This window comes from Poecilia formosa, unplaced genomic scaffold (assembly GCF_000485575.1).
Source record: "Poecilia formosa unplaced genomic scaffold, Poecilia_formosa-5.1.2 Scaffold381, whole genome shotgun sequence".
NCBI classification, from domain to species: Eukaryota; Metazoa; Chordata; class Actinopteri; order Cyprinodontiformes; family Poeciliidae; genus Poecilia; species Poecilia formosa.
In genome coordinates, this window is record NW_006800320.1 from 460,024 (window position 1) to 484,077 (window position 24,054).

At 37.5% G+C, this 24,054-nt stretch overlaps 1 protein-coding gene across 4 annotated transcripts in view; it reads left to right on the forward strand.

Moving 5' to 3' along the window:
• hdac7a (histone deacetylase 7a) overlaps nt 1-24,054 on the forward strand; it is a 105,813-nt gene that overhangs the window by 17,896 nt on the left and 63,863 nt on the right. For 3 of the 4 annotated variants that reach the window (XM_007575576.2, XM_016662624.1, XM_016662625.1), the window contains exons 1-3: nt 2,728-2,941; nt 5,535-5,600; nt 17,556-17,616. The gene's annotated coding sequence lies outside the window, so the exon portion shown is untranslated. Of the gene's footprint in view, nt 1-2,727; nt 2,942-5,534; nt 5,601-17,555; nt 17,617-24,054 lie in introns of those variants that run through there. The other variant, XM_007575574.2, reaches the window with a different exon arrangement.

The following is a 24,054-nucleotide window of genomic DNA, read 5'->3' on the forward strand; positions in this document are numbered from 1 at the left end:
AATAATGACAGATAAACAGTTTCTTGTAATGATAAGTTGTTTCTCCACCATTAGCACATTTAGCAGTGAGTGAATGAGGCTAATTAACAGTACTAAGAGTGGCCTACTGGTTCTGATTGGTTGTTTTGGTCAGAACGGTGCATTACTTTAACCAGTAATAGTAATTCAGGAAGGAGATGGAGGAGATTGATTGTTTTCACAGATTATCTATCTCATAACAAACTGTTACGACATGGTGACAGCTTTAACAAATATGGAAAAAACATATTTTTTATTAAAGTTATGTACTGCAGCTTGAATAAAATGCGACTACATAGCATTTTTTAGAAGTCTGGATTGCTTCATGTGTAGTTACATGTTGCTTTTGACTGTTGCTTATGGGGAGAGACATTTCAGTAATCTAAAACTAATAGAAACAAATTTAAGCAACCTACTAGCATCCTGGATGTGGACTGTTGGATGTTAAATTCATGAGCAGTAAATATTGTGCAAAGCAAGGCGGTTGCAAGCCTTTAAAACTGTGACGCTTTTTAAGGGTCAAATACACAAAAAAAATTGTAACAGCAGCTGCACAGGGGGGCCCAATCTAATTTTTTGTCAGGGGGCCCAAGATTTCTGGCGGCGCCCCGGTCCTGCTTGTACTGTAATTACATTGTCAGCTAATTTTAACCTTATTATCAGTATCATCATCATCGTTGTTGTCGTTATTATTATTATATTAGCAAATCTTTACTGTCATTCGCTTTCAATGTTAGTGAAAGCAAATAATACAAGCCAACTGTATTATTGGCTTTAATACATTTACAGAGACCCAACTTGTGACGTTGTTGGACATTTCTTTTACAGTGGTTCTTACAAACCTTCATTATGTTTTTCTCCACAGATCATCCGTCCAGCAGAGTTGGACCAGAGTTGCTGGTGGGTTTAGTTTCACCACAACCCTCTATTAACTTCAGTACTTTACAGATTACGCTTTAATCTGACCACATGTGCAAATTAGGTACAGTTTTAACCCTAAGCAATGCAATGCTGCATGTTTTGTTTAGTTTTGAAAAAATTATGGAGCCATAATTGAGAAAAGAAAAAGATTGTTAGGTTGTCTTTGGGCAAGCAGCATTTTGGTGTGTGAATGAACGAATATGGCATAAATAGAATACAGAAGTTCAGTCCTCTTGTAGATTGGAAGACCTTTTGCTTCACCTTTCTGCATCTGCTATTGGTGACGATTCATAAAAAATAATTGCAACTCAGTTATAAGCATAAACCAGAGATTCTGATGGAATATGAGCAGGAGTGAAAAGCTCATGACTTCACAGTACATAGTCAAACATGTATCAGATTATGCAATTTAACTATGGTAATATTTAAAACAAACAACAATTATTCCCACAGCTGCCGGTGTATGTTTTGTATCTTCTATAATAATCTACAATTTTGACCCATTTTTGATTAAAGCTCGGAGCTACAGTCATTACTGGCAGGAAGTCAAAAATATAAAAGGAAGCCAAATGAGGTTAAATATGTGTTTCCTGAGAAGTTATTTGCAGACCTTTATGAGTCTATTTTACAAAGAATTTCTTTTTTTACCTAATGCATCTTTTGCGACTAGACGCTTGTTCAGTTTTTTGTTTGTAGTTTTTGACAATTATATAGAACAAAACAAATGAATTAGTTTAATAAAATACTGTAAAGTAATATTTCAGCAAACAGTAGTGTAAACATTTTTATATCTGAGGCATAATCAGAGAAAAATATCTATATTTTATCTAATATGCAAAACATGTTTTAAAAGTTTAGTTACTTTTGTCTTTTTGTATTAAATATGCTTTCTAACATTCTGTCTCTTTTTGAGCTTTGGCTTAGAAATTTGGAGAGTTGCTGTGTTTTAAAATACTAAATTTTAATGGAGCCAAAAGTAACTTTGTTCTAACATCAAATCAACTGATTTTGGTAAACAAGCCAAAAATTATTCATACACTTGTTAGATTTAGGGTAACATAGGGTATTATTTTGAATTTATCTATATTAATATATTGGGGTGACCCATTGCATAAGTTTTGACATGAATCTGATAGAGAATCGGTGGAAGGAGCTAAACATTAGGGTGAAAGCAAGGAGATTTTTTAACCAGAAAGTTCATCACCCAACATTTATGATCAAAATGAACTTGGATTTAACCGGGGTGCCATGGCGACACCCAAAGAGATTTAAACCTGCCAGGAGTAAAAATATTTTGGGGATTCTGTTGTTTCTAGAAAACATTAACTATTAGGGCGTTTTTTGTTTGTTTCTGAACATTGATTGGACCCAAATATCAAATTTTGACATCGGAAAACATATTTTCTTGCTTTTGTCTTCGGTGCGCCACCCTAAGACTCGAAGGAGTCCCCAACTTTCTGGTGGGCATTTAAAGAAGATATTTAAAAGTTTTCGTCAGCAGATGGAGCCACAGGGTTAGGGGTCACTAAAGTCCCACCTCACAGTCTGTGAGCACAGAAGTGCCGTGTAGTCCAGTCTCTCAGCGCACCGTTCAGGGCCCATATGTGCGCGCAGGGGAAACAATAGTCTTTAAAGTTCTGTGTGTGAAGTCGAGGCTATTTTTGGTGGGGCCCGCCTCGCCTGCTATTTCTGTCAGCAGGAGAGCGCCGCGCTGCTCAGGGGAGGGGAGGAGGAAAGGAGGGGAAGGAGCAGCCCTGGAGGGGCCGGACTTTATTCTCCGCAACTTGTCTCAGTTAAGTCCCCCTTTCAGTTCCTCTTATGCTGCCGACTCCACCGACACCAGCTGATCTCTCCATCACTTCGCCTTAGATTCCTAACGCTTCCCCCGGATGTAAACGGACTTGCGTTTCGGCTCTACAACTGACTCGATATTTGTACAGGATTATTTCCATAGTGTGTGGACTTCCATCAAGTGGCTTGTTTCTGCTTTCTTACGCACAAGGTAGGAGGAGGCAACTCCGGTTTAACGCTCTGATGAGAACTTTGTTTTTAGAGTGTCAAAGGTCTGCTGTTGTGCCTGTAAAAGTAGATGAGGTTTTGTTGCTGCCTCCGCTGGGTTTTTTTCTTCTTTTTTTTCTTTGCTTTTATTGTTTATGAGCGCACGGCGAAGCGCAACGATTTCCACTAAGCTGTTTTTTCTGAGCTCTCTACCCTCTCACGGTAATGCAACATGTTGCTTTTGTTTCAACTTCGTACACAGGTCACTCTATCCCTTTACTACGGTAAGATTCCCAATGGGGATTATGCAAATAGTAGCAGAGTTTAAACAGTGACAGAAAAAAGGTACTTTTACGCAAAAGTGCCTTTGAGACAGCATAAGTCACTGAGGATATGCTAGAACTTTTGCTTTCCTTTATGTATGAAAAAGACATATAAATAAACTTCGAACCTAGCTATTTGCCTTTACATCATTATCTTAAGTCTTTTTCCGGTTTGAAGTTTGTTTCAGACAGTCAGTTTAGCCCTGCAACAACTCGTCCAACAGGGAGGATCTTAGCGTTTCAGAGATGCAGGTGCAGTGTGCGCTCATTTTATAGGATCCGTATGTGGTTTTCATCCAGATCTGGGCCAAATATCAGAACTGTGCATCGCAAGAGCAGCTCACTGTGCCCAGCTGCACATACCGTACCATTATAGAATCTGCTACTGTGCAAAACAAACCCTAGATCACCTGTAGTTGTGGAGTAACAATACGTTCAGCTCAGGAGACCAGAAGTTACAATGCTACAAAAACATAATTGAAAATTATCTTTGTGTGTTTGTCTCTCTGTGTGTGTGTTTTTAGAAATATAATAAAAGTTTCATAAATCCACTGTGTTGAAATTTCCATTTACTAAAATATTATCCCAGTGAGGTTTGATCAATCTTAGTATTTTAGATTCTGAACAACATTTTGTTAGCCTGGCCGTTGCCTTCCTGCACTATTCCACTTGATTCATATCTCATTTACAGCACAGTCTGGGTTTTCTCCTATTCACTTTGATTTCCTTGAGTAGAATTTCTACTGGGCCAATCAGCAAACAGAAGACGTTGTGAATGATGACGTCGAATATCTGCGCTGTTTTAGAATTGTAGTCTGCCTGTAGTTTGAACAATAGCAGCGGAGGAGGTGAACAAAGCCATTCAGTCCGTGTTGGTCACACTGCAAAATATTGAATTAACATTAACAGCCGCCTTGTTCAGATCGACCTTCTCTCTTTGAAAAGGAGTATAGCTGTTTACAGTACAGGCAGATTCCGGTAAGCTGCATAACGTTGAACTGGCTAATTACATAAGTCATGGACAGACCCTCACCCTAGCCATTCAGTAACATTTAAAATGTCAACACAGTCCACGCATCCAGAAAACAGTTGTTTCTGGATAGCCCAGAGCTCAGACCTTCTGAACAATGTGAAGTAGAACACGGTCTGGTTTTTACCAGGCTAACATTTTATCAAATGTAGTCCAGATTGGCCCAGGCTAATACTGTGAAATCCTGCATGATAACATTGAGAAAGAATACCACACTTTTATTTTATTAACACACCAAAACATCAGAGCAACACAAAAGTGTTTTGAAATAAGACACAATATATAGCAATTATTCCTATATATTGAGTTTTACAATTTCTTGTCCATAAAATGTATTTATTATTATTTTGAGACATAAAGTAAAAATACAGAAAAAAAATCAGCCTCTTTAGTTTTGATGTGCTTGTTTGAAAAGAATATTGTAACTTTTTGTTGTTTTGAAAACAACAAAAAGTAACATTGTTAACATTATTGTAACATTTGCCTCTTCATACAAGCAATCTTTTGTTTGCTAACATAGTCAGGTGATTTGCTCAGGTACATCCTGCTGAACAGACACCAGACACCAGGGTGGATATCATCACTGTCCATGCTTTTGGCTACTAGAAATACACGTTGATGTTTTTTCCTTCTTAGAAAGAGAAAGTGTAGTATCATTTTAGCCAGCTAATCAACAAGTGAGAGACTCTTTCTTCACTCTGGCACTTTCTCTCATTTTAATGAAAAAGACTTTTAACCATGCATAGCTCTGGAGGACAGAAAATCTTGGCGGTTTGGAAACCATCTCAAGCCAAGTATTGACTTATTAAACATCTAAATTAGCCACTTAGTTTTGTGGCGACAGAAAGCTATAAAGCCAGTGCTAACTTTAGTCTCTAAGAGTTCATCAATTCAAAAATTACAGAGGTTTCCTTCTTCCTCTCGTGAGCAAGCTTTGTTCATCTGCCGGGCAAGAAGTGTTTAGTATTGAATTTTGTCAAAACACCTACTCAAGAACTGCTTACTTTCATTCTTCTTGTGAAAAACAACAAGTCACACCTGGGGCTCATAGTGATTGCTTTCAATAAAGTTGCATAATAAAAGCAACTAGATGTTGCTTAGAAAGACAAATTTCACTTTGAGAAATATTGGGGTGTTGTCAGATCTTTACACGATCACGTTTTGTCAGACTTTCTTGGCTTTTAACGAGTTGAAGGAAGGATGCTGCTGTTCTCGTACTTTATTTCTCTTTTTTTTATTTTCAGATGGATTCAGGCCCTGTGGGAAGACCGCAGAAACAAACAAGACACCATACTTCACCACAGTGACAGGTTGGACTTTTAACCTTTAAAGGACAATGTACTAAATGCAGACTCTAAACCATTGTTTCTCAATTCCGGTCCTCACGCCCCCCTGCCCTGCATGTTTTAGGTGTTTCCCTTCTGCCACACACCTGGATTGTATCTGTGGGTGATTAACAGCCTTCTGCAGTATGGTTATGCAATCATTTGAATCAGCTGTTCTGGAATAGAGACACATCTAAAACATGCAGAGCAGGGGGGCCTGAGGACTGGAATTGAGAAGCACTGCTCTAACCTAATAAGTAGTTGTGTTGTGGAGTGGTAAAATTCTCCGTAAGCCAATGAAAGGTAGGCCACAGCCCTCAGCGGCAGAACCTTAATGTGGAAAAATGCTGCCAGTCTGCAGTCAGGCCCTTGGGACAACATCTTGTCATCTTTAACAGTGTTTTTATTTTGAGGCATGTACACAAGCATTACATCGTTTGGGTGACAGCAGTTTTTCCAACATGATCTAAGCTTCGTGCTTCTGTAAGTTGTGCTGTAAAAAGCACAGAACAGGTGTTGGCCTAGTTGGAAAGATGTAGTTTGCTAAATATGATCTTCTGTCTTTTTGGTTGATGTGTGGGTTTTTTCCACAGGTCATGTTGTTCAGGTCTGAGACACTTAAAAACGTAGGTGTGAAAGTTATATTTAAGATATGATCAAACCTGCTTTTAGTTTACAAGGTTGAGTTTTAATTGTTTTGGTGGACATGTGCAATGCATCTTTACAATTTTTAAGTTTTTTTTCCAGGTTTTCTTACTTCAGATTTATTATTGTGTTAAGTTGTCTGTGCACAAATAAATCCTGAAAATGTTCCTGTGATAAAGCATAAAACCAACCCTAACCTTCACCACCAGAAAACACCCCCAAGAACAAGTGACCCCTTAGTCAGGGGAAACATTGATCTGAGAATTACAATTAAGATAGTTTCACTGTCTTTTAATTTTAAAGTTGGGTAAACATGCTATTGATATGCTAAGTGATAAGCTAATTACCATGTGCATTAAAAGTTAACTGCATTGTTTTTCTTTGTATTTTATTCATTTAAACAATAAAGAAACACTTTCAGTCAGAAGATGTTAGTAGGTTTAAAAGAATACAAAAAGTGCAAATAAATTGTTATCACTTAAGCTCTCACCTTGTTTTAAACACATAGCAGTCATATTGGATTTTGAGTCTAGGGTTGGAGAGAAATTTAGTTTTAAAATTCTAACTTTGAAATTTCAAATTCTGTGTAAAATGAAACAGAATTGATCTCTTCAAATAGACATCTAGCACCAATGGACCAAACACCCCAAAGAAAAAAAGGCTCAAATCCTGTTGTTTCCAAATGTCAGTATGGTAGCACTTAGAAACTTTAGTGTTTCCTAAAATGGTCTTACTTAGAAAAAGATTATGAGCCATTTTCCTACAGGATTTCATACAAAGCTGTTCTCCCTTTTTTAGCTTCTGGATGTTAGACATTGAACAGTTCAGGACTTCCCACTGGTATGACACGTGGTGTGAACCTGTGATATCTCTTATCTCAAGAGACACCCAGTTCTACAACAGAATATGATACAAAGATGATAACCATCAAATTTTCCTGCCATGTCTGTTTCCTCTGTTTCCCCATGGCAAATATTTCCTCCATGCTTCCTCCTCTAACTTAGGGATTCTAGAGGCAGCGCAGCAACTCAGAATGGAGTTGACTTCACTTTTTTTCACTTCACCTCAGATCAGCGGATCAAAAATTTGATCCAAAGCTCCACCCATGAAGAAACGAGTCACCTGGTTATTTCTTTGTGTCCCTGCCTTTTACTTTAGATTAGTTTTCTTTTCTGTGAAGCACGCCTGTGTGATCACACTGTGTAGGATTACAATACATGTCCCTGAATTGAAGCTGGCTCTCACTGTGCCAGGCTCCGCTGACTGTACTCTAACAGTCAGCATGTGTGTGTGTGTGTGTGTGTGCGTGTGTGTGTGTGTGTATGTGTGTGCGTGCGTGTGTGTGTGTGTATGCATGTGCGTGCATGTGTGTGTGTGTTTCTATGGAAAAACCTGGTGAGGTCATGGCTGTGGCTGTAGAGTCTGGTTACATGTATGTTGTCCATCCAGGGCAACGGACACAGGGACCTTTTTGCCTTTGTCTTGTTTTTTAAAATATTTATTTCTCTTTTCTACGTTAACAAAAACGCACAGTCACATCTACCTGTGAGGTTTTAGACGCTTGTGGCTGTAAGCAGTTGAATGTGGAAGCAGTGAGTCTAGACGTGTTCAACATTAGAAACCACCATTTTACTAATTGTGAAGGCTTAGAGAACTGTTCTAGCCTTACAGACTTCATCCAAATACTTTCAGATTACCAGGAGAACATCCTGTTTGTACCACAATGTCTTAGTTCTTTCGCTGATCTTTATTTTTTTCATGCCTGCAAAAGAAGCAAAGGTCTGTTTAATTGATGCAAAGTTTTTCAGATGCCTTTGCTAAAACTTAAGTGCCAGACATGGTGAAATTTGAAATGCTGTAGTCCGTTTCCTTTTTCTTTTTTAGAAACATGTGGTCATATTTCATGAATTTGAATATTATTGAAGAGTGAAATAAAATGTTTAGTTCATTTGTTTCAATAACCCAATTCAAGTTTTTGTTAGTTATGATGATTTTATGTTTGCTGCCAACGAAAACCAACATTTAGAATTAGAATATTACATTGGAATAAATACATTTAATATGATAAGTAGAACATTACAGCAATAAAAAAAATATTTATAATCAAGGAATATGGACCTAATGAAAAGTATGTTTAATACCTGTTTAAAGGTTTTTATTTCCAAAATGTACTTTTAATTCACCAAACGAGCCTCATCTGAGTGCATATTTTAATTTATTGAGTCTGACTGAAAACACAAATGATGTGTGATCCATGTATTTCACATAAGTGTTCCATTAACGAAAGTTAGCCTGCATTGTCTTTAGCATACTTTCAGTAAAACAGCAGATTTTCTGCAAATTGTTGTAGCTCTGTGTCTGTGAACTCTACATTTGGGATTGATTATTAAAATTTCCATTTTCTGAACAACATAGTTTGAACAACTAATTACACTTTTATACCATGTAGTCTTGTAGATTTTGTGCCATTGCAGACCTTTTAAATATATAAATATTTTCAACATACCGATGGGGAAAAATCCCTAAAATCTTTAATATAACCTCTCCACAGTAAAATACAAAGTAATCTTGAATTCTTTGTTTTAAATGTTCCCTTATTCCCTTTTTTTCTTTCCTTTTTGTTCACAAAACCAGAGTATGAAAAGCTTCTGATTGTAATAGGTGCAGTTGAGATCACGTATCTTCTTCCTGGTTGTGGTTTCCAAATACTTTGGTCAGCTGATGGTGCTTGTTCCTGCTGCATTGTAGAGCCAAAGGAGGAAGAGTTATTTACAGGCCTTACACTGCAATCATGAAAAAGAAAGAGAAAGAACGATTAAAGATGTCAAAAAAGGTTATTTAAAGACGTTGTACACAGTAGGGTACTTCCAGTCTTTTTAGTTGATCAGTCATCATCCTTAACTACATAGTTTCAAAATTTTCTAAATGTATTTTTTTCAGGAAAGCCAATATGATCCAATCCAATCCTATCCAATTAGCTGCTTACTGACAGTACACTTTGTTTTTTTTGTTTGTTTTTTTAGTTGAAGACCGTCTGTGTTTTCAACATGGTCCACGGACCCTGTAACCTACAGTTGTAGAAGTCAGATCCTGAATAAATATAACTCTGAATTTAGCACATTCTTTAAGGTGCAATGAAAGTTTTAAATTGCTAAATCACCTTCAACCGACGGGGTTTCAGTCCGATTCTCCAAACAAAGAGCGCTCTGAAAACTTTCCCCCTCCACTTTACACTCTGGTAACCCATAAAGACTTCACAAAACCCTTCACAAAATATACTAATCATCCCTTTAAGTAGAACATAAAAAGCTTGGTGATAACAAAAGAAAGTTCTGTTAATCTTTTTTCATTCTGTCTTCTTTTAAAACGTACGGTACACAATTTGTTTTAGGGGGGAGGGTGGGTACTTAGTAGGATAACGTTATTAATTCGTACTGGTTTCCACCCAAAAATTGATTGGCTTCATTGTCCTGATTTGACGACCACATCAGCTTCTGCAGAGGCATTAAAGTAATATTTAACCATGGGGACTCGTAAAGCTAAGCTGCAGTGCACAGTCAAACTGCGCCACAGTTGTGGTAGTAATGCTAGTAATAGTAGACGGCGTTGAAGAGGGGAGGTGGCTATTTTTGCCTTGCTGAACAAATGGCTCAATTGTCCTGCCTCTAGGTGCATGAAATCACTTGATATGTCAGGGGTAATGTTATATAATACTCTCAGCGGGGGCCCACAGGACTGTATATATGTGTGTGCGTGCGTGCGCGTGTGTGTGTGTGTGTAGGTGTGTGCGTGTGTGTGTATGGCTGAACATATTAGCTGTATTGTGGTGTAAATGGGATAAGGAGACTAAGTGCATGCGGTGTGACCTGAGGTAACCCTGTCTGTAAGATTTTATTAGTGTGTCAAATCAATTTATGTAGCATTAACCTTTGAGCTGATGGCTTCTTGCTGTGGTCAGCTGGGAATCTGTTCTGTTACTGGCCTCCACCCACCGTCTGGATCCCCCTCAACACGCCCTGCCGCCCCCTTCCCCTTTTGTCTTTCTCTGCCTTTTTCACAGCATATGCATGTTGACGCACTTGATCCGTTTGAAATTCACTGAAGTCGATGGGATTATTTTTGTCAAGGATTTATTCTTGTGGCATTTGGTGTTGGTGAGAGTTGTGGGTGGTGGGGGGAATAACCTTTTAATTCCCACCTCAGTCCCACCCTTCGTCTTCTTTGGATAAAAAAAATATATATTTTTTTTAGCTTTAAGAAATTGTTCTTTAAATGATATTGGGGAATAAACCCAAAGTCTTGTAAACTGAGTACAGTAGCAACTGATGCCTATTATTCAGCCAAGGTTGTATGTTTTTACTCACTTTTGCTTGCTAGGAATGTTTCTCATGTTGTTCACACATGAGACAAAAATCCGTTACCTGACTCTGTAGAGACCCATGCTGCTCACATACCAGTCTGGCCTTAGTCACAAGTTTTCCAAAGCAGAGCTCTCATTGTATCCTGATATTGTCTAGCCTAAAGTGGATGACAGAGTAATGATTCAGCTCACATTCACTCCAGATCAGCGAGGTGGCTGACACTGACCTCGGATCGGATGGCTTGCTGTGGGCTCGAATGTAACAGGATCTCCTTTCATCCGACCAGACTCTTGAATTTACATGTGACTGCGAGTGTGTGCATATGAGTGATGGATTGTCTCAAGTCAGGCTTGCAGCTTCAGGCTCGGTCGGGCAACTGCAACACAATTCATGTTTATTTACTGGGACTTCTGATTGTGGGACATTATGTTAGTGCTAGTACCAGTGATGGAGCATTATTTGTTAAGCACTTTCATTCTGATTGTGCAGAAATGTATACATTAGAAAAATACCTGGCCCATTTTAATGTTTGGTTTCTCTTTTCTGTGTGACTAACTATGTGTTCATCTTTGAGAGCAACATTTAAACAGTAGCAACATGTAAAAAAAATATGACTTAAAAATAAGGTATTTTGTTCTGGGAAATTCCTGCTTCTTTCATCAGCATGTCTTTTTTTTTAATCTTTGCTTTGAGATTTGGGTTTTCTCTGGACATTTTAAAGTCAATGCCAGTGTCCTATTAATCTGTTATTACAGCTCATGTTTTATAGTGTTCCAAATAAATGACTAATTTAAACTAAAAATGTGTAAAAATGTCTAATTAGATAACCTAATATTTGCTCTAAGTGATATCAACAGAGCCTGCGACAGACTGGCGACCTGTCCAGGGTGTACCCCGCCTCTCGCCCGGAACATTAGCTGGAGATAGGCACCAGCAATCCTCCCGACCCCCACTAAGGGAGAAGGTGTACAGAAAATGGATGGATGGATGGATATCAACAGAGTTGTGTTTTCCTCCTCCTTCTCTTCCTGACAACCAACATCATACAAAAGCTATAAGAACACTCTGTATTTCTTCTTCTTCAACCTTAAACATCATAGAAGCTGAACTGCAAGATGAACTACTCTTGCTACCAGCATCAATGTACCTTCATTGTGTTGATAGCAATTATTTGCAGTAATTCAGTCATTTTGTGATCCTCCTTTGAGACAAAGTTTTATGACTTTGCTCCACATTACATGTTAAGGACCCTTTTGGGAGTATGACACAATAAGAAACATTGAGTAGATAATCACTGCACGTCAACTTATACATTTTTATAAGGGGTTTAATTGTGTAATCTTTATGTCATATTTTTCTCCCTGAATGTTGTCTCTTAGGGTTCATTTAGTTGCTTTAGCTTCAACTCAAGACATTTTGTGTGTATCAAGTGTTGGTTTGTTTTTAAGCCCTTGAACTAATTTTATACACATATCTTACCCCAGTAGTGCAATTTCCCAGTCCTTTAAAACAAATACTGAATTTGTAAGCATATAATGTGGATTCAGGAAAATAGAAGACTTTTTTTGTCTTTTCCTTTTCCTTTGGTCGCGCCGTGCATGTGCCTGTGTCTGTATTCATCCCTGACCAGAGTACAAATTATGTGCAGGAATGCTAATGTCTTCTTCCTTTGTTGTCCTGGCAGACTGTCGAATGTGACTGTGCATATTCAAGAGCCTTTTATTTTCCTGGAACACGTTAATCTTTACTAAGAAAAGGATATAGATTAAAAAAATGAAACAAAAAATAGTTAAAATGGAAAAGAAGGTAAAAAGAGTTAGAGCCACATAGTTACAGCTTCTTTATTCATTTTAGCCATAAAGAGTTTTAAAAAACACAAAACTCACAAGAGCGCAAGTAAGACACGTAGCCCAATGTCAAAGTTTGTCAACGAAATCCCACTTCCCACGTCCGAGCGCCCCAGCTCACAATTGTTTTGTAATCGCACCAGGAACCAAACCTGTTCCGGTGTGGCAGGCGGCCAACTCAACATGTTGCACTCACACCAAAATATCTCAGAGTGAAAAGGTCATGCATTCAATATTGTGTCCTAAAATCTTTCTTCTCATTTGGAGAGCAGAGACTTCCTTCTCACATTGTATTTCTGTGCAGACAGATCTGGTGGTTTTGCTTATTTGTTTGAAACATTTACTGTACCATGAGTCAATACACCAACCAACACTTTAAAGTGAAAAGGACTTGGAGAGAGGGTGCTTTATGTCACTTTGTGGAGAGAAACCAAACTGTATTCTGCCTCTAATGCAGAATACAGTTGTTATATAATATTGTGTTAAGCAGAGGCTTCAGGAGGATTAGCTGATAAGAATGAGTTTTTCTCTCATTCTTATCAGCAGCAAAACTTAAGTAGACTGTTGTTTCTTCAAGATACCAGTCTTTCATCCACACTCTGTTCCAATGTTGTCTTCATGACTCACTGTTTTGATAACCTGCAAGATCATTTGGTTAAAGTCAAATAAATTTCCCTTTTTGTGTCGCAGAGTGCTTGTGAGAACAGCTTTGAGCAACAGATGTGTGGTTGGATTGGCATCTGTTTGTCTGGCCCGCCTTTGTGCAGCTAACATGTATTCCACATTTGTGACTTGGAATGATAAGGTGGACTGAGAGGTTTGTGAACACATAAAAGGGAGGGAGCGGGGTTCCCGTTGAATGAGCTGCTGTTGAGTGGTTTTGTTTGTTTTGGGAAATGTCGAGAATGCGTTTGATGTTGGAGTGAACAGAAGTGAGAGAAAGTTAGAGAAATGGACAATAACTCAATGCAGGATTTAGATTATATAGATTTTTTTAATGTTTTACATTAGCACGTGGTAATCCAACACAGATGGTGGGATCAGTGATAGCGGCATCTATCTCCTTTGTTGTGGTGGAAGCACATAATTATTTGCACCAATGTGGAACTATTGGTCATGGATGTAATAACACATCCAGCTCATAAACTGATTATGACATTATTTTTCAGAAACACTTTACTTTTTTGCAAATAACTTCACAAAACACAGACTGTGTTTTCAAAAAAATCAATAATTGGTACAGAATAATCCAGTCCACATTTTGCTTGTCTATAAATTTATTTTCCTTTTACATTAGTCTAATTCAACCAGGATCCTAATGCTTTTTAGCATGATAAAGATTTTTTGAAATCTCAAAGTGCAGTGTAAAACTATCCAGTTCAGATGTGAACGCTCTGAGAAATATTGATTTGTAAGTGGAGACAATCAAATGCAGTCCGGATTCACTGTTAGAAAGCCCCTGATGCTTGCTAGCAGTTAGCCAGTGGAGATTTTCATGCACCGTGTACAATGCAATTAAATCATGTCCTCCCAAGTGTCAGTAACTTTGTTTCTGTCTGTCATGCAAATTTTGAGTGAACTTTTAGAATGTCGTAAAAAAGAAAATGTGAAGTAGGTGTGTTTTCATCAACCAGATACACAAAGTGGATTTTGTGTATCTGGAGTAAAGCGGAGTAAACAGTAACAAGTTCGCTGTGCCAGAATTAATTTGCCAAAGATGTTTCCATCTCACTGCTAGTGCATTAACTCTTTTTTGGAAAGGCCAAAAACCCTTTTTTTTGTGAAATTAAGTTTTTTTTAATTTTGCCAAACGTTGATGGAAGTGTGACTCTTATTTCCTTTTTACTCTACTACTAATAGCAGGAATTTTGCTTTTAAGTAAGACATTTTTTAACCGTTTTGATTTAGTCCACAGACATTGTTTTTCAAGATCATGTATTTCCTCTTCACCGCTGATCAAAATTAGGCAGCCAGTTTCTATCTTGCCCAGACTTGACAACTGTTAGAGGCCAGGCACACCAACCCTCCCAGCCCCCTCAGGGCCTGCCTCTCTGAGTTCTGGAGTAGATTTCAGGACTTTATTATTTGTTTTTAAACGGTCAGGCCGTTTAAATTGTGTTAAGATGCTGGTTGTTTACCTGGCATCTTAACCTTTCATGTACCAACTTGCTGCCTGGGATCACTTGGTGTGTCACTGATTGATAGCCTGTCACCAAATGTGATTGGGTTGTTGCTATTTGGCTTCACATGCTAAGGAATGCTCCTTTGGATGATCTCAGACAGTCAGATAAAGTGGCCATTTTTAAATTCTAATAGTTCCATGGGATTTTTAACTATCTAAATAGCTGCTATATTATTTATCAGTTACTTCAAGTCATCATTTATTACTCGTGCAAAATCTTTGTCATACAAAATCACTCTATAAATAAATGTTGTTTTATGTACATTGTAGTTTAAATGTATATAAAACAGTACAAGTCTTGAAAACAGCAATATTTGGACTAATTTCTGTATCTGCAGGGTTTCTCCTATAAACCCCCTAAGCTCAGTGCTAGAGGCGCTAGGCAGTCCATCAGCAGCCCACAATGTTTTGTGTTAAAAGATGTTAAGTTACAAATATTCTGAGGTGCACCATAATTTGGAAATAATAGCATGTAAGGCCAACATCAGGTGCAGGGACGGCATAATTGGTGCGCACCCTCCCCAGTTCAATGTATCAGCTGTAAACCTAGCTTAATCTGTCTTCACTATCACACGTGTTTAAAACCCTTATTTAAAATAAACAAACCACTCTAAGGGGGTGCGGGGGGGCAAGTAAAGCCTGGTGGCCCACCAGGCTGATGATACACTGGGGGACATGTTGATTTACCAGGTTTAACCATATACATTGTGTTTAATGTACTTTAGCCATAACACTTAAAAAAGGACAAAAACAAAAACGAAAAAAAAAACCAATAGAAAATGTTATATAATATTGTACAAAGGTGTAATATGACATGACATGAGTTTATGATATAGTACAATGTATTATATCTAGTTAGCCTGTCGGCATCTTAACATCTAACTTAATTTTGAACAAAGAGCTGTTTATTTTCTTTTCTTTGAAGTAATTAATTAGATTAAAAATTAAAGAAGTAAAAGTAGCTTCAACAGTTTGATTTGCATGAAAAATGGAGACATAAAACTTACTTAGGCCATTCTAATATATATTGATTGTAAAAACCACACAAAAAATGTGTGAATATGACTATTTTCTAAGGCCTTGACAACATCACAACATTCTCTTTCACTTTGGGATTAATATATGGATCATCTGAGACAAATGCTGGTGGATGTGCTGGGTGGTTTTGCTTCTTTCTTGTGTATGTGGCCTGTGTTTCTACCAGCCATCGATCTCTTTACAGGATCCAGAACATCTCCTGTGGTTTGGGTTAACCTCTCTCAGGAGTAGGGAGATTGTTTTTGCTTTGGTCCATCATCTATTCTGACATGTTTCTGGTCTGCAGTGATCCCAGAGAAAGAAGCACCAAGTATCCAACAGTACTGCTCAGTTCCTGAGTTTTCCTCATTCCTAGAATAATTATCAGTTTTGAGCATCAGTCAAATAAAGCATCTTTGTTTTGTCGTTGTGGTTATCTCTGTTGATTCCAATCAGTTCTTACATTCTAAACAATCTGGGTGAATTAAATCAATTCCCTCTTTGTTTGAGAATTTTCAGATTCAAAGCATGAAATTAACATGTTTTGATGGAATTTAAATCTAGAATTCAGTTTATTGCTCCATAGATCTTGATTAGAAGACCTATGGACCTATGCTGAATGAGGCTCTTTAGATGTGTGGGTTTTGGGAACTGCAGCCATTTGTCCAACCGGACTGCACACCTGGGGGTACTCTCTGTGAATGACGGAGGTATGCCTGCAATGATTGTTGTTCCAGGGCTTTCAGCTCTAGCCAAAGTGCAACACTGAGTGGAGTATGACAGAATGACAGACATCCATTTGTTTATGCAGTGTGTGAGCATAGCTAGTGTGTGAGTTATGCAAATACATCTATTATTGGCATGTTGGTGGAATGTTAAAAGTGCCTAAGATGCAGTCGAACAGGATGTTGTAACTTATGATGATTGCTCGTTTACAATGTCACAGTGTGTTTATGTCTCGTTAAGAGGAAGAGTGGGTTAATATGCAAACCTTTACATTAAAATAAGCTTGTTGTTCCCTACTCCATAGCAAAATCTTGACTATATTGAAACTATTTACAAAAATGGATAGTCATAAATGCTATTTATTATTTAATACTTTCTTTTGTTTTCTATGAGTGTAACAATGCATGTGTCCATTTCACAAGCTAATAAGATGTATAAAATATAGTGGAAAATAAAAAGAGGTTTTAGCACTGCTTTTAGAGAAACTAAAAATATATATTTTTTTCATTTTCAGAAATACAATAAAGATTTCATAGAGAATTCCTGACACATTTGACAAGAACATATTTTCAAATGTTGTTTTGCTGCTTTTTTTATCATAGTGCCATAATGGCTGTTCTCTTTGTGTTTGACACCCTAAAGAAAGATTTGAACATCCTCTGCTTTAAATAATAATTTTTAGGACTGTTCAAGTTTGACCAGTTTAACTAGGACTTGAAATTGAAATGTTTAATAGGTGCTGACTTAACAAAAACTCTGATGGGTAGCACTGAAGTAGATGCTAATTTTAGCGTGTTTAGGAGCTAACAGTTAGTTTGTCATCATATTCATACAGTGTTATTAAACTAACTTAATTTTGGGGGTTTTTATGCTTTCACTCTTTTTTTCTGTGCAGAATTCTATCAGATAAAGAATTTCAACAAGACAAAGGTTTGAGACAGATGGATGATCAGTCTTTCTAAGAGTCTTGATGCAGCAATCTCACAGCACTCACTTTCATATTCAGAGCTGATAACTTGACCTTATTTTGTTAGACAAAATCATATGCTTTCAGAAGCTAGTTACCACTTTGCAAAACTGTCACTTTGGTTAAAAATATAATGTAATCTTGATCTTCTTGTAACATATGATATGATCCTAATCTATTCCTTTCCCTCCTCAGATACGAGAGGAAGATCATCTCCTGGATTCAACTGTTGCACTGACTAAGGAACTGAAACAAGGTAAGAAAACAACCAGCACATTTAAGGAAGTATTTTTACTCTGATTTAGTTTCTCCTTCCTTTCTTCTTGACTTGAGATTTACTCAGTGAGTTGGTCACAAATAGTGAAAAAAGAAGACATCTGTCCAACAGATCAGATTGTGGTGTGCTGCAACTTTGATTTTGGGGGATTTTGTTTTATTTTTATTTTTTTTTATTATTTAATTTTTTTCAGATAAACCAGTCATTAGATTTATCTGTCAGGTTTATAAACTTGACAGACTATATCTAACAATTCTACATCTGCCTTAAGTCCTGTTACTTTTGATTGGATTTTCAGGTGTTTTTGCATGTCTATGAATTTTCCAACATTATTGAATTTATTTACAATTGCTTGAGTTGGTGTTGTAACATTTTGCAGTTGTTTGAGTTAAAACAGTGTGGGTGTGAAAACAGGGTGGTCCAAATGTTTTGTTTTATTTCCACCGGTACTATTTCAGTTTAACACCTGCTGGTGATGTTAAGAGCAGAAAGTGATCATTTACAGAGCTGCTGGCAATAAATTAAGATTAAAATAATGTTCATGGATGCTGTCCTACTTAATGTTCCAAATTACATTTACAATGTAACTGGTGATAATAAAACCAACAGTTCAAGATCTGGCTGTTATTAAGTGTAAAGTTGAATGTTTAGAGGAAGTCAGAAGTTTTAAACTTGCAGCATTTTTGGCTGTTCATCTTGAAAAACTGCACCTTGCAAAACTGGTTCTTTGTTCAGGTCAAGCAAATACTTGAAATATGTAGAGATTTTTAGGTACCAGAGTCAGTGTTCCTGCAGTGGAAAAACAATAAACTTATGCTCAGCGAGTGGCTTAGCACTGCAATGGATTTGGTTTTAGTCAGGGTTTTAGATGCAGTGGAGCATGTTGTGTATTTATAAATGCTGTATGTTCATAAACATTAATAGAAACATTAATGGTGATGTCATTACTGATAAATGTTACTATGCTGATCTTGACATTTTGTGCAGAACAGTGTTCATTTGTATTCTGTGCACTGTTGTAGAGCTTTTTTTATGATGGCTTTTACTTATATGTTTTCAAATCTTTTCATAGCCAAACTAAACCCAATGAAAACTTTTGGCAAATATTCCTTTTATGTAAGATATAAAACATTAACAGACCTCTTTTGTTTGCATGCTTACTAGAAGTGTGTTTTACTGAAAGTGGGAATTTCCAAGGAATGTTTTTATTTTTCCAGGGTATGTCTTACTTTCACTTAGGCAGGTGAGATGGTTGCCAGGATCAAAGCACACCAAGTTTGAAAAAGTTTCAAAACCACCAAAATTTTTCAGAACACCTATGATGCAGACAGACTAGTGCAGCCCCTGTCTTTCACCAGTTGCCGTGCCCCACCACATGTCTAGAGTCATATAACGACACAATCTGCGCGTCATTATCTGAGCCTGTGATGTTGAGACTGTGATTGGGAAGATGTGACTTTTGGAAATTAGTGGTTACTATGAATAAGAAAGCTCGCAATTAGTTAAATCCATCATTAGGGGAGGGCATTTATCGTATTATCATACGATAATACGATCGTATGATCGTATTATCGTGATAAATTTCACGTGATAAATTTATCGTGATAAATTTATCGTGATAAATTTATCGTGATAAATTTCTTATCATGTTAAGAATTTTGATTTATTGTTGTCACAATAAATTTCAGTTAATGTTTGAAACCCAGGAAGTTTTTTTATTTTTGTCATTGTTTTTTCAATGAAAGTATCAATAAATGTCGATAAATTTTAAAATATGTGTGCAGTTTAGTCATGCAAATTACCCTTCTTTATATGACTGGTGTCCAAAAGAAGCGTATTACAAATGGGAATGTTTTTCCATGTTTGTATGTCTATGATTGCTGTCATGCAGTCAGAATCATACAGTTCCCTCAGAAAGAAGCAATAATTAGTTGTTATTGTCACATTTATTGTGATCATAATTCTACCGCAAAATATTGTGATGAACCTTATCATTCACCCCTGCTTATCATTTATGAAATTCTTGTTAAAGTTTTGAATCCACATCTGATTTTGAGCAGGGCGAGAGATTTCCGTTTTGTCCTTGACTGGAACATAAAATCAGAGCCTCCTTAAAAAGCAGTTTGGTACGGGACAGAGACGGAGCCAGATACTGTCCAGAGACATGTGGATGATTTAGGTTCCTCTGGTGTCCTCACTTAACACTGTGTTTTGTTCTCAGTCAAGAGCCCGGTCTCCATCTATCTGTCCTCGTAACATATACACACATGCATAAACACACGGGCACAGAGACACATGAGCCATGAAGTAGTTCTGAAAGCTGTTGACAGCAGCACACACCACCATTTACACTGGAGCACGTGAGTTTGTACCAGCAAAGTAGGGGTGTATATATAGAAATAGTTTGGCGACAGTTGAAGGCAGATGCACATTAATACCAACATGCACACACACACACGCACAGTCGGACCAGCTGCTATGGGAAAACGAGAGGGATTTGAATGGGAGTGACAGCTGCGGATTCCTCAGGATGAAGGAGGAAGAGAGAGAGATGAGAAAGCAGCGGAAAGCACGAAAAGCAGATAACTCAGATTTGTGAGGAGCGATTGTGTCAGAGAAGGGTAAGCGACTTCTGCAGAGCTTGGGAAAAAGAAACGGATCCAGCTAAAGAACTCTGAGGCAGGAAAATGAAGTTACTCGTTAAGCATAAAACAGGACTTTAATCATACAGTAAAAGCTGTTCTGACATCAAAGTTCCTTCAATTTAAAAAAAGTTTTATTTCGGCTCAATAGATTTCTATACATTCCTTACAAAAATATCCATACCTGTTGGACTTTTCTCAATTTGTCAGTTTGTTGGGATTTTATGTGACAGACTAAAAAAAGCTTTTGATGCAGTCCATCCAACCACCTATATCCAGACTTTGTAGAAATATCTGTTCTGCAGCTAAAGCACCAAGCCTCTAACACTTGGATGTTTTGATGTAAACTGTTTCAGCTCTGCCTGCGTATTTAGGACCATTGTTCTGCTGAAACTTAAACCTCAGCCTCGGTCTCAAGTATTAAAGCTTCTTATGATATTTTTTTTACATTATTACTCCATATTTAGCTAAGTCCATTCTGCCCTGTCAACAGATTCTCCCTCTGCAGCTTCAGAGTTACAGTTCCTGGATGGCTTTGCACTCGCGCCACACTCTTTCAAAGTTTCAGATAATTGTTATTGTTTTATAAGTAGGACTGTCAACGTTTATGCGTTACCACATGCGATTAATCTAAAAAGTTTAACAAGTTAATGTTAAATAATGCAGATTACCTATTTTGACCAAAAAACTGTGGAGAGTTACCTATTTCGCAGCAGTGCGAAGTAGGTACAGTTTATGACTCTATACTGTGGTCAGAGTCATAAACGAGAGCAAAAAGATGAGCGAAGAGAGTCAGACTAATGACAGCACTATTTATTTTCGTTAAAATTCTCCACAACTTTATCTCCGACTCTCTTTTTACATTCCTTGGTCTTTATGATTCTGTTTGTTCACAATAGAGCTGATGGTTATCATTTAGAGGTATCAGAGTAAAGAGGGAGCTGAACTAAACAGCATGACTTTTTTTTAAAGGAATTTCATTATTTTCAGTTTTCACACATTTGTTTTCCTCTTGGCTGTTGATCTGCCATGTAAAAATCACAAAATCCATTCAAGTCTGTGGTTTGTAGCGAAAGAAAAATGTGAAGAAGTTCAAGCTGTATGAATAATTTTGCAAGGCACAGTGTGGATTGGGAAATTTATGAGGAATCTGGCCTGGTGTTTACTGGTAGTATGAGCAGCAGTCCTGATGACAAAGGGAGTGCAGGCCAACAGAGTAAACGAACATGTGATCCCAACTGTCAGTATTAGACTATTCATAGAAATCCTGTGTTGCACAAGGCCGATTTAGCAACAGGGTGGATTTCTTTTTTCTTTTCTTTTTAAGTGTATACACCCAAAACCTTATAGTTAATTTAAAAAATCACCTTTCCCACCATTCACTGACCTTTAGCTCCGAGAATAAAACCCACTGCATTAACAAATTGACAGGTCTGATCCATAAATGTCCAAGGAATCTTACCGGAGAAAGTGATTCACTAGGAGTGTGCTTTTTTTTCCACCGTGTAATAAGAAGGTCTTACATAAATAAATCAGCAAAATCTAATAGGCTTTGCTACTGAGAAAACCCCCCATCAACAATAAAAAAAAAAGTTTAATTCCTGCAGCCAGTGTGAGTCACGACTGATTTCTGCAGAAATAGCAAACCACAACACTTCCCTAAAACTGCAGTAAGCAAAATCGGTAACAATCTGCAACGATGCCAACAAGAAATTTGTTCAACCATTTGTTTTTACCTTTAATCCTCAAGTGCTTTAAAAAAAATCTGAATCCATTAAGTCTGACAAGCATGTGGAATAAATGAGGCACGGCCTAACAGGGTTGTCAATAGCTGACTTAGTAGTTTTCCATGTTCCTATAATGGATGTGTTAGTAAGCAAGTGTGTGTTTGTCGCATTAGCCCGTTGCCTTCGGGCCACGTTTAGTCATTAATCAGAGTCATTAAATGATGTCAGAGTTCTCTACTTTTCAGTCATATGCTCAGCGTCGGAGCAGTGATTTGCTTTGTGTGATGGAGGGGTCGGAGGTGGGGGAGTGCGGTAATTCTTAACCATGCTCCAGTTGGTGGCGATTTTACTCTTGATAATAGAGTTCACGCCGGCTGTGCTCAAAAGCACTGCAGCAGCAGCAGTGGCAGCGGCCACTGCGGCACAACAGCTAGGAAGGGAGATGGGAGGAAATGGGAGTCTAAACTGAGCTCTCAAACAGGAAGCCACCCCGATTCTCTCATTGTTGAGCTTTTATAGACTCAACTTCCTGTCGAGTGTACCGCTGGTGTCACCATAGTTACCATCCCTGCTGTTAACGAGATGGACACTTCAAAGATGTGTGAAAGTCGCAAATGGTTAAAAAAAACAACAAAAAAACAAAGAAAAACAGAGTTTAGAAAGAAAAACCTTTTTATTGTTAGTCTGGTCAGTTATTCTTCTCATTGAGGTTTTCTTTTATTGTAGTCTTAATAGCATGCGCTATTTATCTGACTGTTCTGTTTTAAGCTGGGAGTAAGAGAAATGAGCGAATCAGACAGCTTGTTGTTGGACAGAGTTGAACAATGGTTGCAGAAACTTAGAGAAGCAGGGAGTGAAGGGTAAGAAAGGGAAGGAGTTAAAGAAAAAAAGAGGATGTGGCCAGCAGTAAAAGATGACTGGAGGGGAGTAGAGCTCTCTGTCTAATTATAGATCCTGCTGTGAGCTGGCTGAGGCAGAAGTGCTACTGGGGGTTTTACACTGCCGGATATTTACATGACAAATACGAGTATGTGCCTTTTGACTTTGAATTTGGAGATTACGATGTGTGCGTTTATGTGCATTTTCTTTTTTAGGATTTTTACAGCTTTGGAGAAAGACATGCAACAAGTTGAAGGAGTCTTCCAGGAATTTGAAGAGTTGTTGCTGTGTGTTTGGTACCATATAAGTCTTTTAAAGGCATGGAGAGAAGAGACATATTTCTTAGCTGTCATTCTCATCTGCTGCATTTGATGTTAAAACAAAAGCAGCAGATTTACGCAGCGAGAGAACAGAGAGCAGCGCCAGATGTTTGTGGAAACTCTGTGACAACTTTGAAAACTGAACCTGCACTTCATATCGCATCCAAGGTCTTCCATCACTCAAACTCGAACTAAGACCAGAGATGTGCTGATCAAAAAGATTAGTTGTGGATTGCTTTTACTCTGGTTTCTAGTCGCATAGTACCAATTTCACACACCTAAAAATTTGTCTATTTGTTTGACATTTATTCAGTAATTATCTGTTATTATTAAGGGCATTCTAAAGGCAAAGTGAGGTGGGTGGTGCATATCAACCAAAGCAAAGTCTGATCATGCAGTAAATACACAAAAAAAAATCTGTAAAAAAACAACAAAAAAAAACACAGAAAATGTTCTGGTAATTTTCTGCCAGAACTTTTTCTGTGTTTCTTTACAGATAATTGTACAAACATTTCCATAAACTCTAAACCAGATTTTGCCACAATTTAACAGGTTTTCATGTTAAAATTACTCACAAACTAAAATGTTCCACATTTCTTATAGCAAATTTTCTGTATATTCACAAACATTTCTAGTATTTAAAACCAGAATTTTTTCTTATTTTTACAGTGCTCACTAACACTTCTCTTTAAAAAGTTGTACATTTTAAAATATTTTTGTCATCCAACTCATTCAAGTATTTTAAGTAACCAGTTAATCTAAAAGTCAAGTTTTTTTGGCTGTACACAGCAAATTTGGAACAGTTAATTCAACTCCAAGTAAGTTGAATTTAACACTTTGAAAGTGTCT